The sequence below is a fragment of the Hypanus sabinus genome, chromosome 5, assembly GCF_030144855.1.
Source record: "Hypanus sabinus isolate sHypSab1 chromosome 5, sHypSab1.hap1, whole genome shotgun sequence".
Lineage (NCBI taxonomy): Eukaryota > Metazoa > Chordata > Chondrichthyes > Myliobatiformes > Dasyatidae > Hypanus > Hypanus sabinus.
Genome location: NC_082710.1, coordinates 26,201,778 through 26,217,687, shown reverse-complemented (window position 1 = coordinate 26,217,687; position 15,910 = coordinate 26,201,778). Strand labels below are relative to the sequence as shown.

Below are 15,910 nucleotides of genomic sequence, written 5' to 3'. Positions count from 1 at the left end.
TGGGGCCACACAGTGGTTGCTTTATGGACAATCTACAAGCTCAGCCACAGTTACATGCCTGAACTCCTCCAATAACACCTCCCAAGCCCACAGCCTCCAACACAAAGAAGGAGAAGCAGTAGAAACATAGAAACACCTCCGCCTGCAGGTTCCCCTCCATTCCTCTCAATATTGCCTCCAATTCATTCAAATTATTGTCAACTCATTGCCACCAGATCTAAATGCTGGATCTTGGTACCCGGGACCACTGTGGGGAAACCATCACCTAAATGTGACTGCAGCAGGTCAAGAATATGGCAATTAGAGACAGACAATAAATGATAAAGTAAAAATGCTCCCTGTTCTGATAACCATCCCCCAAAATTGAACTAAATTAATTAGACATTTCATAGTTTTTTTACTGCTGGCTGATCCTCAAGGCACTGAAATGATTTGCTAATGTATGCCACCACCGAGATCAACTGGCCCAGGAACAGTCAACAAATGAATCCAAAACTTTGCTTATCTGTGTCCTTCAGCCTTACCCACATCGGTCATCGGGGAAGGCAATGTGAATAATTGACTTCAAGTAAATACTCTGCAATTGTAGATTAATTTTGTTACCATTTGAAGCTCTAAAACTCAAAGTATGTTGGCATGGAAATACTACAGTCACTCTCCTGTGAATGTGTGTTTTCAATTAATTAAAACTGTGAATTATTCAGAGTGAACTTTTGTGTCCCATGTCAGTCCCCCAGGAAATATCATTTTGATGTTTCTGTTGAAAGCTGCATATCCTTCAAGGTAATTTTTACGAGGTAACGTTTTATTTAAAAATTGCTTTAGTAAAATGGTAAACATATTTAATAGGATTCTGAAATATGAAGTTATAAATTCAAAAATATTTGTTCTGAGTTATGCAGAATTTAGGGGGAGATGCTGTACAGTTCTGGAAATGAAAACTGACAAAATTAAAATGCCCATGTTATTGCGTAATCCAATAACAATGGAATATATCTAGACCTTTAGAACATCAGACAGACTGAATGGCACTGTGTAGCTATGCAGAAGTGTTCCTTTTCCTGTAGTGACCATTGTTTTTAGCCTTTCTCTCATTCAGTGGTTTTATATTGTTAAATCACTGCATAGGGAGGTTATTAGCTGGTGTTGGTTTAGTGCTCACAGCTTCTGAAACTGGTTTGAATGTGTAATGCATTTATTAATCATTTGTGGAACAAAATGGCCATTCTGGTGTCATTTTAACCCAAGTGATTAATGCTAATGATTTCAACATATGAAGAGAACGAACCTTTCAAGGTGAAAATTGGGTGAAAGATTTAATTAAAAATGTGATCAGGAATGCTGGCAAATTTATTTTAGAGAGGCATTTATAATTCTAAGATTTCATCCAATTGTTTCATACATGGAAAAAGTATCAGCATTTTAGGCTAGTCACATGGCTTTATCAGTGAAGCTACATCAGTACAATCATTTGTGCACAGGACAAGGCCAACTGGAATTGAGAGGCCTTGTTGCCATGGAGATCTGGTACAAAAAATACAATTGCCAACAGTTGAAAGGCCTCAAAAAGCATTTGTCACTGAGAACTTTGAGGTACTGGGGACTGGGTATTTTAGCATTCATGTCTTCCTGGCCTGGGGGAGGGGAGGATCAACATTGGTGCCAAAGAGAAACTCAAATCTGCGGCAATGTTGTTCTACAGATTAAGCAGCAGACATACCAAACAGTAAAACATTAATCCACTGACAGTGTAGGTAAAGGTTAGAATTAGTGCAGTGAAGAACTGCCAGAGGAGAGTATCTCCTCTGTCATACTGTCTGTTTGCTTGCAGGCAACAGTAGGTTACACCTTACATGCTTTCAGTTTTTGTAATACGAGATTAACTATCAGGATTGAAGACTAAACAAAATGAACAAATGCTCCTTTTCCATCAATGGATTTTTACATACTTATGTAGGTTAAAATTATACTTATTACAACAGAATCCGATCTTCCTATCCACACTGATCTATTATTAACTATTTTGCAATGTAGGATGGGTTTTATCAAAGAACAGTCCGTCAGAGGAAGCATATCACTCTTAGTTTTATTTATACGCTATATATTATGAATGGTGCTGGATTCCATAGTTAGAATGTATTCAAGGAAAGCATTCTTTACAGATACTAACTGCACACCAGAGAATGCTTTTTACAAATCACGCTCCAAGTGAAAAGCTTTGTTTGCTGAAACTGCATATCAGGAATTTGGTTACATGGGTCATTGGGTCCCTTGGGATTTTCAGTCCATTACAATTAATGATTCCTGTGCCACATTCCCAGTATGCCCTCCTGCATAGGGATGGAGAGGTGGTGGTGGGAGGCAGAGGGCAAAGGTGGTGGTCATGTAATGCTGTAAAGTACAAACAGAAAAGGATTACTTTTTTTATCTTTATTCCTATTCGCTTTCTATAAAAACATACCGTATGCTCATTCTCAGATTAGCTGGCTTAAATATTATTTTCCTTTCTCTCTTATTCCAGTAGCGTTTTTTATTCTGATATACTTTTTCAAGTCAAGTCAAGTCACTTTTTATTGTCATTTCGACCATAACTGCTGGTACAGTACATAGTAAAAACGAGACAACGTTTTTCAGGACCATGGTGCTACATGAAACAGTACAAAAACTACGCTGAACTACGTAAAACAACACAAAAACTACACTGGACTACAGACCTAACCAGGACTGCATAAGGTGCACAAAACAGTGCAGGCATTACAATAAATAATAAACAAGACAATAGGCACAGTAAAGGGCAGTAAGTTGGTGTCAGTCCAGACTCTGGGTATTGAGAAGTCTGATTGCTTGGGGGAAGAAACTGTTACATAGCCTGATCACGAGAGCCTGAATGCTTCGGTGCCTTTTCCCAGATGGCAGAAGGGAGAAGAGATTGTATGAGGGGTGCATGGGGTCCTTCATAATGCTGTTTGCTTTGCAGATGCAGCATGTGGTGTAAATGTCTGTAATGGTGGGAAGAGACTATTTGCAACAGGGTCTTGCGATTCGAGATGGTACAATTTCAGAACCAGGCAGTGATGCAGCTGCTCAGGATGCCCTCAGTACAACCTTTGTATTAGGAGTATAAAAATGGTTCAAGTAGCCCCATAGCACCTGTTACAAACCCCGTAACTGGGTCACTTACCAGCAAAGATAGAGAAGTCCGTTGAAGTCTGATGATACTATTTTTAACTGTATTTATTAGTAAAAATACACAAAATAATATCAATGCAAATATACAGATAATATACGTCGTCAATTCTAAATCTAAAAGTGCGGGTATAATAATAATCAATAAGAAATAGCTCTATCGTTGTCTAGGGGATAATGTATTGTCCGATGGAAATATAAAGTTCACTCAGTTCATGCAGGCTGCAGGCTTTGGGGACTGCTTTGTTGCAATGGTTGGAGAGAGAGAGAGAGAGGGAGAGATTTGGAGAAAAACTTGCCGGTTTTCCTTTTATGATTTTGATCCATCAGGAGTCTCGTTGTATTGGCCTTCCACTTGTGGCCTCTCCTTTAGCTAAACCGTTCTTCCGTGGTGAGCCCGCCAACCCAGGCAAGGGAGGACGCACATGAGCCCCCACCGGCTTTTGCTATAAAACGCTGTCACGGGATTTCTAGCATTTCTCCTGGTGCGTCTAAAGGGGTTGTTCCCCAGACCCTCTTTTATCCCCACTCACGGGGTCTCAGGTGTCAATCAGGTTGGGATGATGCAATCCCTCAACCAGCCACTCTGGTCGTCCCCTGAGGGCTTCAATGAATAGTACAGAACTCAATACACAATTCCGTCTCCAAGAGACGATAGCCGGTATCAGTGGTTCCGTTTCGCTGAGGCCAGGACACATTCCAACCCCTGTGTATTCTGCGTGTCTCTCTCTCATTTCCTGGGTCCCAGACCCAAATTAATAGGGATCTTGTGATTCTCAAAAAGGAGGGGGCAACTTTGTACCCTTCGGCCCCTCAGAGTTGCTTCACAATCATAACACACCAAACATTCAGATCTGCCCAATGCTATTTTGAAGCATTCCTAGTGACAACGTATAACACATGAAGACCTACATTGACAAATTGGTGGACCTATTATCAGCTTAAGCTTCCTTGACTACGATGATGACGGAAGGATTTGACCTGAAATGCACCTATTGCTTCTGTAACTACAATCTAAAAATCTCCCTATGGAGTCGGTAATGAGAAGGGAAATGAATATACATACAGTCAAACAGAGAGAACCAGATCACGTAGCTCACCGTGTCAATGTTGGCCATTGTATCTATCCATACTAATCCCACTGGCCCATACTCAGTCCACGACACTCTATGCTATAGCTATTCAGGTGCCAATCCAGGTAGGTAGGTAGGTAGGTAGGTGTTTGTGTGTCTCTGTGGTATGTCAAATTACCAGGTGAACAAGGGAGGAGGGGAGAGAGGAGAGAGAGAGAGGTGAGAAGAGAGAGGAGAGGGAGAGAGGAGAGAGGAGAGAGGGGGCGAGAGAGGGGGAGAGAGAGAGGGGAGAGAGGAGGGGGAGAAAGGGGAGAGAAGGGAGAGAAGGAAAGAGAGAGAGAGAGAGAGAGAGAGAGAGAGTGTGTGTGTGTGTGACTGTGGTATGTCGAATTACCTGGTGAACGAGTAGTCTTTGGGGTACTGTGAGTCTATGTTTTTATTGATGCTGCACGCTTGATTGCTCGGTGGAGGGTGCTGATATTGTTTTGCTGGTGGTCGTGAGGGGTGGGGTCGTTGGCTTGCTGCTGCTTGTGTGTGGGATGGATGAGCTGGAGGGGGGCTTTGGGTTTCTAGTGTTTAACTGTCATTCATTCTTTGGGCACTGCTCTGTTTTTGTGGATGTTTGCAAATAAAAAGAATTTAAGGATGTATATTGTATACATTTCTCTGACATTAAATGCACCTATTGATAGAGGACAAGACGAGGTAACATGGACTAATCCTCACAGAGGGATTAGAAGTGGAGAGAGTGAGCGAGTTCAAGTTCCTGGGTGTCCAGATCTCTGATCCTAACATATCAGTGCAGTTATAAAGACGGCAAGACAGTGGCTATATTTCATTCAAAGTTTGAGGAGATTTGGTTTGTCATCTAAAACACTCAAAACTTCTACAGATGTACCATCTTGGATACTAGCCTCTGTAGTATCCAAGGCATGTTCAAGCAGCAGTACCTCAGAAAGCAGTGTCCATTATTAAGGACCCCCATCACCCAGGATATCTCCTCTTCTCATTGTTACTGTCGGGAAGGAGGTACAGAAGCACGAAGGCACACACTCAATGATTCAGGAACAGTTTCTTCCCCTCTGCTATTTGATTCCTAAATGGGCATTGAACCCATGAAAACTACCTCACTTTTTTAAAATATTATTTCTGTTCTTGCACTATTTTAAATTTAAATATTTAATATACATATACATATACATATATACTTACAGTAATTGATCTATTTTTTCCCTATATTACCATGTATTGCATTGTACTAGCGTCACTAGGTTAACAAATTTCATGACATGTGCCGGTGCTATTAAACCTAACTCTGATTCTGACTCTTTGGGAATCTCAGTCCCAGGGAACCATGGAGAAGGAGTCACTGAACATATTCAAAGCTAATATTGATGGATATTAAAGTTCAAAGTAAACTTATTACTAAAGTACATCTGCGCCACCATATACAAGCCTGAAATTCATTTTCTTGAAGGCATACTCAATAAATCCATAATAGAAAAATAACTATAGTAGAATCAATGAAAGATCACACCAACTTGGGTGGTCAACCAGCATGCAAGGACAACAAACTATGCAAATACAAATGAAAGAAATAATAATAATAAATCAACAAGCAATAAATATTGAGAACCTGAGATGAAGATTCCTTAAAAGTGCTTCCATAGGTTGTGGGGACATTTTAATGATGGGGCAAGAGAAGTTGGATGAAGATATACTCTTTGTTTCAAGAGCCTGATGATGTTTGAAGGGTAATAACTGTACCTGACCCCAGTGGTATGAAGCTTGCCATGTCCTCTATCAACCTCTGGGAGCTACGGGTTTGAACTCCAAGGGCCCTCTGCACATCAACAGTGCTAAGGGTTGCCTTTAACAGTGCACTGTCCCTTTACAATTGATCTGCCAAAGAACAATATTCTGAAATTATGTTGAGGGGTAATAGCTGTTCCTGAATCTGGTTTTGTGAGTTCTGAGACTCCTATATTTGATACTAAAATCACAAGTAAGCAAGGGATAATAGAGTGAGAGTGAAAATGTAGTACTGAGGCCAGGATTGGATCTTCCTGATTTTATAGAATAGCAAGCAGGCTCAAGGGGCCAATTGATCTACTCTTGCTCATATTTCTTACGTTTCCTGTCTGTGTCAGAACTGACCGATTCTGATGTAAGATCATCCAACTGTAACATTATCTCGGATCTTCTCCCACTGCAAATGTTGTCTGATATGCATGATATTTCCAGTATTCAGCATTTCAAAATTCCGGCATGGTTACTTGCACCCCACCACCAGCCCACTACTTCTCTAACTGCCTTTCTTGCCCTTATTTATCACTTGAGCAGATGACCCGTAACACTGGGTCACCTGAACAACAGTCTCCACCTTACTATAGATATTCCCTCTGTTTTCTATTCCCCCCTCCTCTTTGAAAATTAAAACCCACGTGTTTCCTCACTTTTCTATTTCTGATAAAATGTCACTGATCTGAAATTTTAACTTGTTTCTCTAACTACAGATGTTCCTTGCCCAAGTATTTTAATACCTTGAGGTTATTTCAGATTTTCATGTCTGTATTTTCTTTTGTTTATGATATGGTTTATATTTTTCAGGCATAACATTAAAAACATGTTTGTTTCTTATATTTCACTTGTTTCTTCCCTCTCGCTACAGATAGCTATGATTAAACTTCTCTTTGAAATCATATCCCAATGAAATAAAGATTGGCATTAAAATTTGTCTTTTATGAACATACCTATCCTAATTCAACATGCAGCCAATGAAGTATAGTTATAGTAACAATTGTCATGAGGCAGATGCTGCACATTCAAATAAACTAAATGTTTCATTAACTAGGAGTTCTAACATCAGAGAGAAATTCATCAGCTTTGTCCCAAATAGAATTAAGAAGAAAGATAGCTTCATCGATGATCCGTTCTATCCACCTAACTAGGATATATATGAGCCAGAAAGCAGGTCCAGCTTGACCAGTAACAGTTTCCTCATGGTGAGTTCCATTGTTCTCTGTTAATTCTGTTCAAACTGAATATTTTTCCTTACCATACCTTATTACAGTGTGGTAAGAGTATTACCACCATATGTCAACAAGATGTGTGATCTTCTCCAAGGATCGTCACTTTGCCATGGTGGAGAGGCTTGTGAGTTCCTGAGATCCCGACAGCGATGCTGCTCAGAACTCAACTGTGGGTCGGGTAACCCATGGCAGTAAGGTCAGGTGGGAGTTTCCACACAAAGAGCAATTCAACCAAGACCTCAACGGTGGAACTAGCAGGAGGTGCTGACGCACCACAATGGCAGTGAAGGTGAAGTGCTCCCAGTCGTCTTGCATTCCAGGCCACTGGACGCTGACCCTGATCTGTCAAGGACCGTGCGGTGGCTGCCCAGTCGCCCCATGTTAAACAAAGTCACACATGGCCATTCTCTATTAAGGGAATAACACCTTAGGAGAACATCATCCTTGATTCAAGCGATTGCTCTACTATGTGAACAACCATCTTGATGTTGTTGCTTTAAGCTCCTTGATTCTTCAAGCATGTTTGCTTGAAAGATCATTATTCTGATTGGATGGATCTTTAGAGACTGGGTTGTGTTCCAGATGAGATGCTTTAATTCATATATTATTACAGGCCAGCTGTAAGCAGTGAAAAGCTCTAGTTCTGATTGCTGAGATATGACCATCTCTAATATGCTTTACTAGGAAAGACAAAGTTCAGATTGGCCAAATATTATTTTAATACTCATTGGTATTCTAATCAAATAATTTTGTCACATTATTGACAAACATTATTGTTAAAACTGATATAGAGATTAAAGATGTTCACTGACATAACTGTGAATAAGAAGTTGAAAAGAAAGCTGGAAAGAATTCTTGGAAAATGTTCAAATTTTTATGCTCTGATTTGAAGATTTGATTCCAATAATAACTACTCTCTTAACTGTGCCAGGATAATGCCTTGTAAAATAATGGCATCAACAGCAAAACTTTAATAGAACAAAGTTAGATTTTCTACCTAATGAGGTAGCACAACAGATGTAATATCAGTACAAGATACAGTTAGCCAGTGATGGTTCACTGATGCCAATTCAGATGTGGCACATTATCTGGAAAAATGGCAAGACAATACTATAATTGATTAAGTCAGCACTCTTCCTACAGCAAGATTAATACGATAAGAACCCTTTTTGAAAAATTTATATTATGTATGAAAACACTAGTGGATCAAGATTTTGCTTCTCAATGAGTTCATAATGGGGTGGCACAATAGAAACATAGAAACATAGAAAATAGGTGCAGGAGTAGGCCATTCGGCCCTTCGAGCCTGCACCTCCATTCAGTATGATCATGGCTGATCATCCAACTCAGAACCCTGTACCTACTTTCTCTCCATACCCCCTGATCCCTTTAGCCACAAGGGCCATATCTAACTTCCTCTTAAACATAGCCAATGAACCGGCCTCAACTGTTTCCTGTGGCAGAGAATTCCACAAATTCACCACTCTCTGCGTGAAGAAGTTTTTCCTCATCTCGGTCCTAAAAGGCTTCCCCTTGATCCTGAAACTGTGACCCCTCGTTCTGGACTTCCCCAACATCGGAAACAATCTTCCTGTATCTAGCCTGTTCAATCCCTTTAGAATTTTATACGTTTCAATAAGATCCCCCCTCAGTCTTCTAAATTCCAGTGAGTATAAGCCTAGTCGATCCAGTCTTTCTTCATATGAAAGTCCTGCCATCCCAGGTATCAATCTGGTGAACCTTCTCTGTACTCCCTCTATGGCAAAAATGTCTTTCCTCAGATTAGGGGACCAAAACTGCACACAATATTCTAGGTGCGGTCTCACCAAGGCCTTGTACAACTGCAGTAGAACCTCTCTGCTCCTGTACTGAAATCCTTTTGCTATGAATGCCAACATACCATTTGCCTTTTTCACCGCCTGCTGTACCTGCATGCCCACCTTCAATGCCTGGTGTACAGTGACACCCAGGTCTCGTTGCATCTCCCCTTTTCCTAATCGGCCGCCGTTCAGATAAAAATCTGTTTTCCTGTTCTTGCAACAAAAGTGGATAACCTCACATTTATCCACATTAAATTGCATCTGGCATGAATTTGCCCACTCACCTAACCTATCCAAGTCACCCTGCATCCTCTTAGCATCCTCCTCACAGCTAACACTGCTCCCCAGTGGTTTAGTAGCATAGTGGTTAGCACAGTGCTTTACAGTGCAGGCGACCAGAGTTCAATTCCCACCACTGCTTGTAAGGAGTTTGTATGGATTTCCTCCAGGTACTCCGATTTCCTCCCACAGTCCAAAGACAAACCAGTTGGTAAGTTAATTGGTCATTGTCAATTGATTAAACGGGCATTTTGCTGGGTAGCATGGCTCTAAGGACTGGAAGGGTCTATTCCACACTGTATGTCAATCAATCAATCGATAGACAGATAAATACATAGATAGATAGTCGTCCAAACACGACTTCCCGAAGAAGCATGAATAAAATTAAAGAGGAGAAGCTAATTAGTTTTTAATCTTGATGGACTTCGGTGCTTCCTAATACTAGCCACTTGGTCCAGAGCCGTTTTCCATTTCTAAATCAAATGAATGCTTGGTTGCAGTTGAACTCGCAGTTTGGAGATGAACAAAACATATGTGACGATGGAACATCAGGACTAATTAAACAAGAAAGCCAAAAGAAATGTAAGTGTAACAAAATGGATATATTTTGTAGTGCAGCTAATCATTATAATATTGGCAACTTAAGCAGAACTGCAACTGTTAACCATAAGACCATCAGATATAGGAGCAGAAGTAGGCCATCCGGCCCATTGAGTCTGCTCTGCCATTCAATTATGGCTGATCCAATTCTTCCAGTCATCCCCACTCCCCTGCCTTCTCTCCATATCCTTTGATGCCCTGGCTTATCAAGAACCTATCTATCTCTGCCTTAGACGCACCCAATGACTTGGCCTTCACAGCTGCTCGTGGCAACAAATTCCACAGATTTCCACAGATTTATCTGATCTAAGTGGATCTAAATGGATGTCCTTCAATCCTGAAGTTGTGCCCTCTTGTCTTAGACTCCCCTACCATGGGAAATAACTTTGCCATATTTAATCTGTTCAGGCCTTTTAACATTCAGAACGTTTCTATGAGATCCCCCTCATTCTCCTGAACTCCAGGGAATACAGCCCAAGAGCTGCCAGACGTTCCTCATACTAGGGGTTATTCAGTTAACAGTAAGGAGTCCTATACCAAAAATAAGGAAGTAGTAATTTTTTACTGTTATGACGCAGGGTTTGGGTCTGGACCACTGGCTATTCCTTACCTGCACAAATTCTACTCAACCTGCTGAGTTCCTCCATCAGATCTGAGGATCTGCAGCCTCCAGTGTCTTCACAGCCACTGTTATTGCTTTACAAGGGAATGGCTTTTGGTGAACCATTTCAGATTCAGTTTTTTTTAAATCACAGGTAGATTGAAGAGACAGTGAAATGAAATGCTTTTGTTAACAACCAACAAACCCAAAGATTTACTGGGGTACCCCGCAGTAGCATTAGCCTTCATTTCAGTCACTCATTCATTCTTTGCATTTCTCAGGGATCCACTTTCTTTTAGGTCCAGGAATCTAGATTCTTCAAAGCAGATCTACTAAATGCAGCTTTCCACCTCCACACTTTGCTCTAGAAAGCAGTCAGACCCCTTACATTAAATACATTACACTACAACTACAATGAGATGGAAATGGGGACACAGAATGTAAAATCAGAAGAACTTTATTCTTACACCTGTTCCACAGGTGTGAGGTTCTTGCAGGCAGTATGGATGTACTGGTGATATGAATGCTACACCATGGTGTTGACACGATGGTGAGTGATGGTCTAAGTGCAGAGGGAGAGGCACAAAGGCAGGATAAGCCGTTCACTGAAGTTTAATAAGAACTGTACAGAAAGAAAGGAAAAATAATAAGTGCTAAGCCAACAGGGCCACTCGCTAAAACTCTAAACCAAAATCTAATACCGTCACTATGGCTCAGAAGCAGTAACTTAATAAATAAACTAATACCACTCCTAAGCAGCATCAATCTAAGTTGTAGTCTTCTTTCTTTGAACATGGACTAAGGAAGCAGGGAGCATTGCCATCACTATGCATTGGTCAAGACTGAAACGAGAGGAGGGAAGTTAAATACAGCCACAATTAAGTGTGTTTGCCAACCCTGTTCAGAAGCGTGCTTGTGAGGGCGCTGAGATTCTGTGGCAAAGACCATAGGTGTGACAGATACAGGGTGTGAAAAGGAATGTACTGGGGTGGGGAATAGCACATTTATCTAGAAAGATATTGTTCTCTGCAATGCAATTATCAAAGACGGGTGTTGTGTGCCCAGTAACAAGACTAATGCTGTCTCCTTGGAAATGACGATAAACTTGGAGTGGGGTTGAAAAATCAGCTGCCAGGAACCCTTGACATATGTAAGACTAAGAAAGAGATCTCATTGAGCTACGCGTGAACACTTAAACTGCAAAGGAAAATCACAATGATAACAGATTCCACGGAACCATCTGGTCAATGTGAAAGTTAGCATTGCTTCAGTATAGTTGGAGTTAATACATGGCTCAAAGATTAGTCTGACAGAAATGAGTTTCAGTTTATGAGATGTAAGCATGGGTACTGGGGAGAAATGAAGTTGTTCTGTGTTTATGGGTTTCATTTGAAACTAACTGGGAGAAAATTGGCTTTAAAACAAAATGGTTAAGGAAATGTTTCAGGTAGGATCAAATTTAGAAAGATAATGACAAAGGATGTGGATATTGCAGGGTAGCCAGATGATTAACAATAACCAGAGAATGGCAGCTTTTATTAATGATCTCATTCTGAAGGGTCCTGGGGGTAAAAGTAATTACTACGTGATAAGGTTTGCATCTAGCTTGAGAGTGAGAAACTTCAGTCTGAAACTAATGTGTGAAAGGCTGGGGTGACTAAACAGACTGAAAGAGAGCATAAATGGTGGATAAAGAGCAGCAGACATATAATAAAATGTTTCATATTGTCAATCAAGTTATATTCTTCTGAGAAATTTCTCCATAAGATGAATGCTGCCTCGGTGGCTATCAGAGGAAGAGTGAAATCAAATCAAAAGAAAGGACAGAAAAATGATGCAAATTGTGTGAAGGCAGATTCAGCAATGAATAGAAAACATATTTTAGAATATTTTAAAAGACCATCAGGATGGAGGAGCTAGGCCAGGCATGGGCAAACTACGGCCCGGGGGCCATATGCGGCCCATTAAGCTTTTTAATCCGGCCCGCAGCTAGGCTGAGAGTGATCTAGCAAGAAATAAAAATACAAACAAGAGTTTCTACAAGTACTGTATAGAAAAAGCATGAGAGTGGTTAAAGTAAACTTCGATCCCTTGGAGGATGGTACTGGGGACTTAATAAAGTGAAATAAGAAAATGACAAAAACAATGAATAACTACTTTATTTCAATCCTTATAGCCGGAAGCAAAAGGCACCCCAACGAGGTTACCCGGAAAGTTGAAGAAGACAAGACAATGGATGTTTTTCACATGGACTTGGGCAAAGGCTTGGACAGGAGGCTGGTCCAGAAGGGTCGGTTGCTTGGCATTCAGGATGAAGTAGCAAATGGAATTCACCATTGGTTTAATGGGAGAAGCCAGAGAGTGGTAGTGGATGGTTGTCTCTCTGACCTGAGGCCTGTGACTGTTAGAGTCCGGCAGGGATCACTGCTGGGTCTGCTGTTGCTTGTCATCTACATTAAAGATATGGATGTTAATGTGGTAATCTGGATTAGCAAATTTGCAGATGACACGAAGATTTGGGACATAATGAACAGCGAGGAAGACTATAAATGTTTGCAATGTGACCTGGGTCAGATGGAAAATAGGCTGAAAGAAAGGAGATGGAATTAATGCAGGAAGAGAAACAGTGGTGGAACTTGCACAGTTAATGGTAGAACACCAAGGGGTGTGGTAAAACAGAGGGATCTGAGAATGCAGATAGATAATTCTTTGAAAAAGGCATCATAGGTTGATAAGGCCATCAAGAGAGCTTTTGGATTATTAGTTGTTATAGCTCAAAATATTGAGTACAGGAGTCAGGGTGTTATGCTGATGTGTCAGATGTTGGTGAAATCAAATTTAAAGTATTGTGTGCAGCTCTGGGGGAGGGTGGGGGTCATCTATCTACAGGGAAGATTTCAATAAGATCGAAAGATACCGAGAAAATTTACAAGCATGTTGCCAGGACTTAAGTAACAGGGAAAAGTTGAATGGGTTAGGACTTTATTCCCTGGAGCATAGGGGGAGAAATGATTGAGGTATACAGATTATGAGGGATATCGATAGGGTAAATGCAGACAGGCTTTTTCCACTGGGGATGAATGAGACAAGAACTATGTGTCATAGGGTAACGGGCAAAGATGAAATATTTAAGAAGGACCTGAGGGGTAACGTCTTCACTAAGAGTGTGGTGCAAGTGTGGAACAAACTGCCAACAGAAGGGTGGATTCAATTTCAACTTTTCAGGATTTCAAAGTTTAAGAAAAAATGTAGGTAAGTACCTGGGTGGGAGGGATATGAAGTGCAATGATCCAGGTACAGGTTGAAGAGTGTAGGCACAGTGACAGTTCAACACGAAGAGTGCTGTAGTGCTCCTCGACTCTATGACTCAACATCTGATTTCTGAATGGCCCTTGAACCCATGAACAATACCTCATTATTCCTGATTCATACCATCAGTTATTTATTTGTATGTCTTCCACTCTCCTGCTGCAGCAAAACAACATATTTAACAACATATGACAATATACCTGATTCTGATTATTATATTTTATTTTACTTAGATAACTAGCACGGTAACAGGCTCATCCAGCCTAACAAGTCCATGCCGCCCAATTCCACCCATTACTCCACTAACCTGGAATGTGGGAGGAAACCAGAGCACCCAGAGGAAATCCATGTGGTTATGGAAACTCCTTACAGTCAGTGGTAGTAATTGAACCCAGGGGATAAAGTTATGCTAAACACAGTGCGACTGTGTCACCCCATTCTAAGTCTGATTCCGATTCTGAGTCATTATAAACCTCTCTTCTGAATCATAAGAGTCAATATGTCATACACAAAAAAGCAAAACTCCTCTAAGAACATGCCCCCACTCTACAATAACCCCTCGACAATCAAGGCCCATGAAAATATCACCTCCTTACCATGTCTTTTGAGCCACCTCACGAAGAATGCAAATGCCAAAGATGAAATGTATCATTGCCTTTATTAGGTCAGCACAACCTTTAGCTTCTGAACATTACTGTAAGTATATACGTATTAAATATTTAAATTAAAAATAGTGCAAAAACAGAAATAATAAAAGTGAGGTAGAGTTCATGGGTTCAATATCCATTTAGGAATCAGACAGTAGAGGGGAAGAAGCTGTTCCTGAATCACTGAGTGTGTGCCTTCAGGCTTCTGTACCTCCCTCCTGACATTAACAATGAGAAGAGGGCATGTCCTGGGTGATGGGGGTCCTTAATTATGTACACTGCCTTTCTGAGGCACTACTCCTTGAAGATGTTTTAAATTCTAAGGAGACTAGTACCCAAGATGGAGCTGACTAATTTTCCAACTTCCTGTAACTTCTTTCGATCCTGTGCAGTAGTCCCAAAACCCCACACCAGAGAGTGATGCAGCCTGTCAGAATACTCGCCACAGTACATCTGTTGAAGTTTTCGAGTGTCTTAGATGACAAACCTGATCTCCTCAAACTCCTAATGAAATATAGCCACCATCTTGCCTTCTTTATGGCTGCATTGATATGAACTGGAGTAGAAACAATTCCTTCTTAACCTTGAGGGACTGACCAAGCTGAAATACCTCAGAGGGAAGTGAAATTTAAATAACTTTTCCATCAAGCTAACTGCTAGCCAACAGGCTCTCTGACAACCATAAGAGAGCTGCGGTGCACCTGATTTTGAGTGAATGATTATTCCACAAAGACTGAAGCAGAGGTACAGGATATACAGCATGACTGCTCCCTCCACATTACATCATCCATAAATGGCACAACTGTGTAGAATTGACAACTGTCATTATAAAGTTGAGTGCTTCATTTTACTTAATTCTAATTAATTTTAATGCATTAATTCACTTTGAATACTTCTTCTAATTGTCAATGAAAAAGCCTTCCGACAGCATGTACAGGTGAGACCCAACAGCAGCTACCAGACGCTCCCTGGTGAGGAACAGCTGTGGAGGTGAAAGAACAATCCCATTTGAAAGCTGTACAGCACAAGTTTATTGGGTACACGGGCCAAGCAAGGGGTGGCTGTTAGGTGCTAGCGTAAGGGTGAGGATAAAAGCAAGGTATGGTAGAGATCTCTGTCATCTAGCCCAATAAGAAAGTATCATGTTCATTGGGGTGATTCCTAGTAAGTGTTTTTTTGATTGGTAAACATGCACGTGAAGGGCATGCTGGTGTTTCGGTCTGGAAAATGAATCCAACAGCAGCCATTTTCTTATTAGTAAATTACAAATTAAAATAAGTTTCTTGTTGAAACCTTGTCTGTGAGGAACTGGACCTGCCACCTCCGTGTGTAATTCACCTCTGTGCATCTGACCTCTTTCTGG

At 40.9% G+C, this 15,910-nt stretch overlaps 1 long non-coding RNA gene across 1 annotated transcript; it reads left to right on the top strand.

Moving 5' to 3' along the window:
- The first annotated feature begins 724 nt into the window (after positions 1 to 724).
- LOC132393658 (uncharacterized) lies at positions 725 to 13,359 on the top strand. Its single transcript, XR_009512024.1, has 3 exons — positions 725 to 797; positions 9,891 to 9,972; positions 12,768 to 13,359. It is a non-coding gene; the product is annotated as an uncharacterized LOC132393658 (long non-coding RNA).
- Positions 13,360 to 15,910: the final 2,551 nt, after the last annotated feature.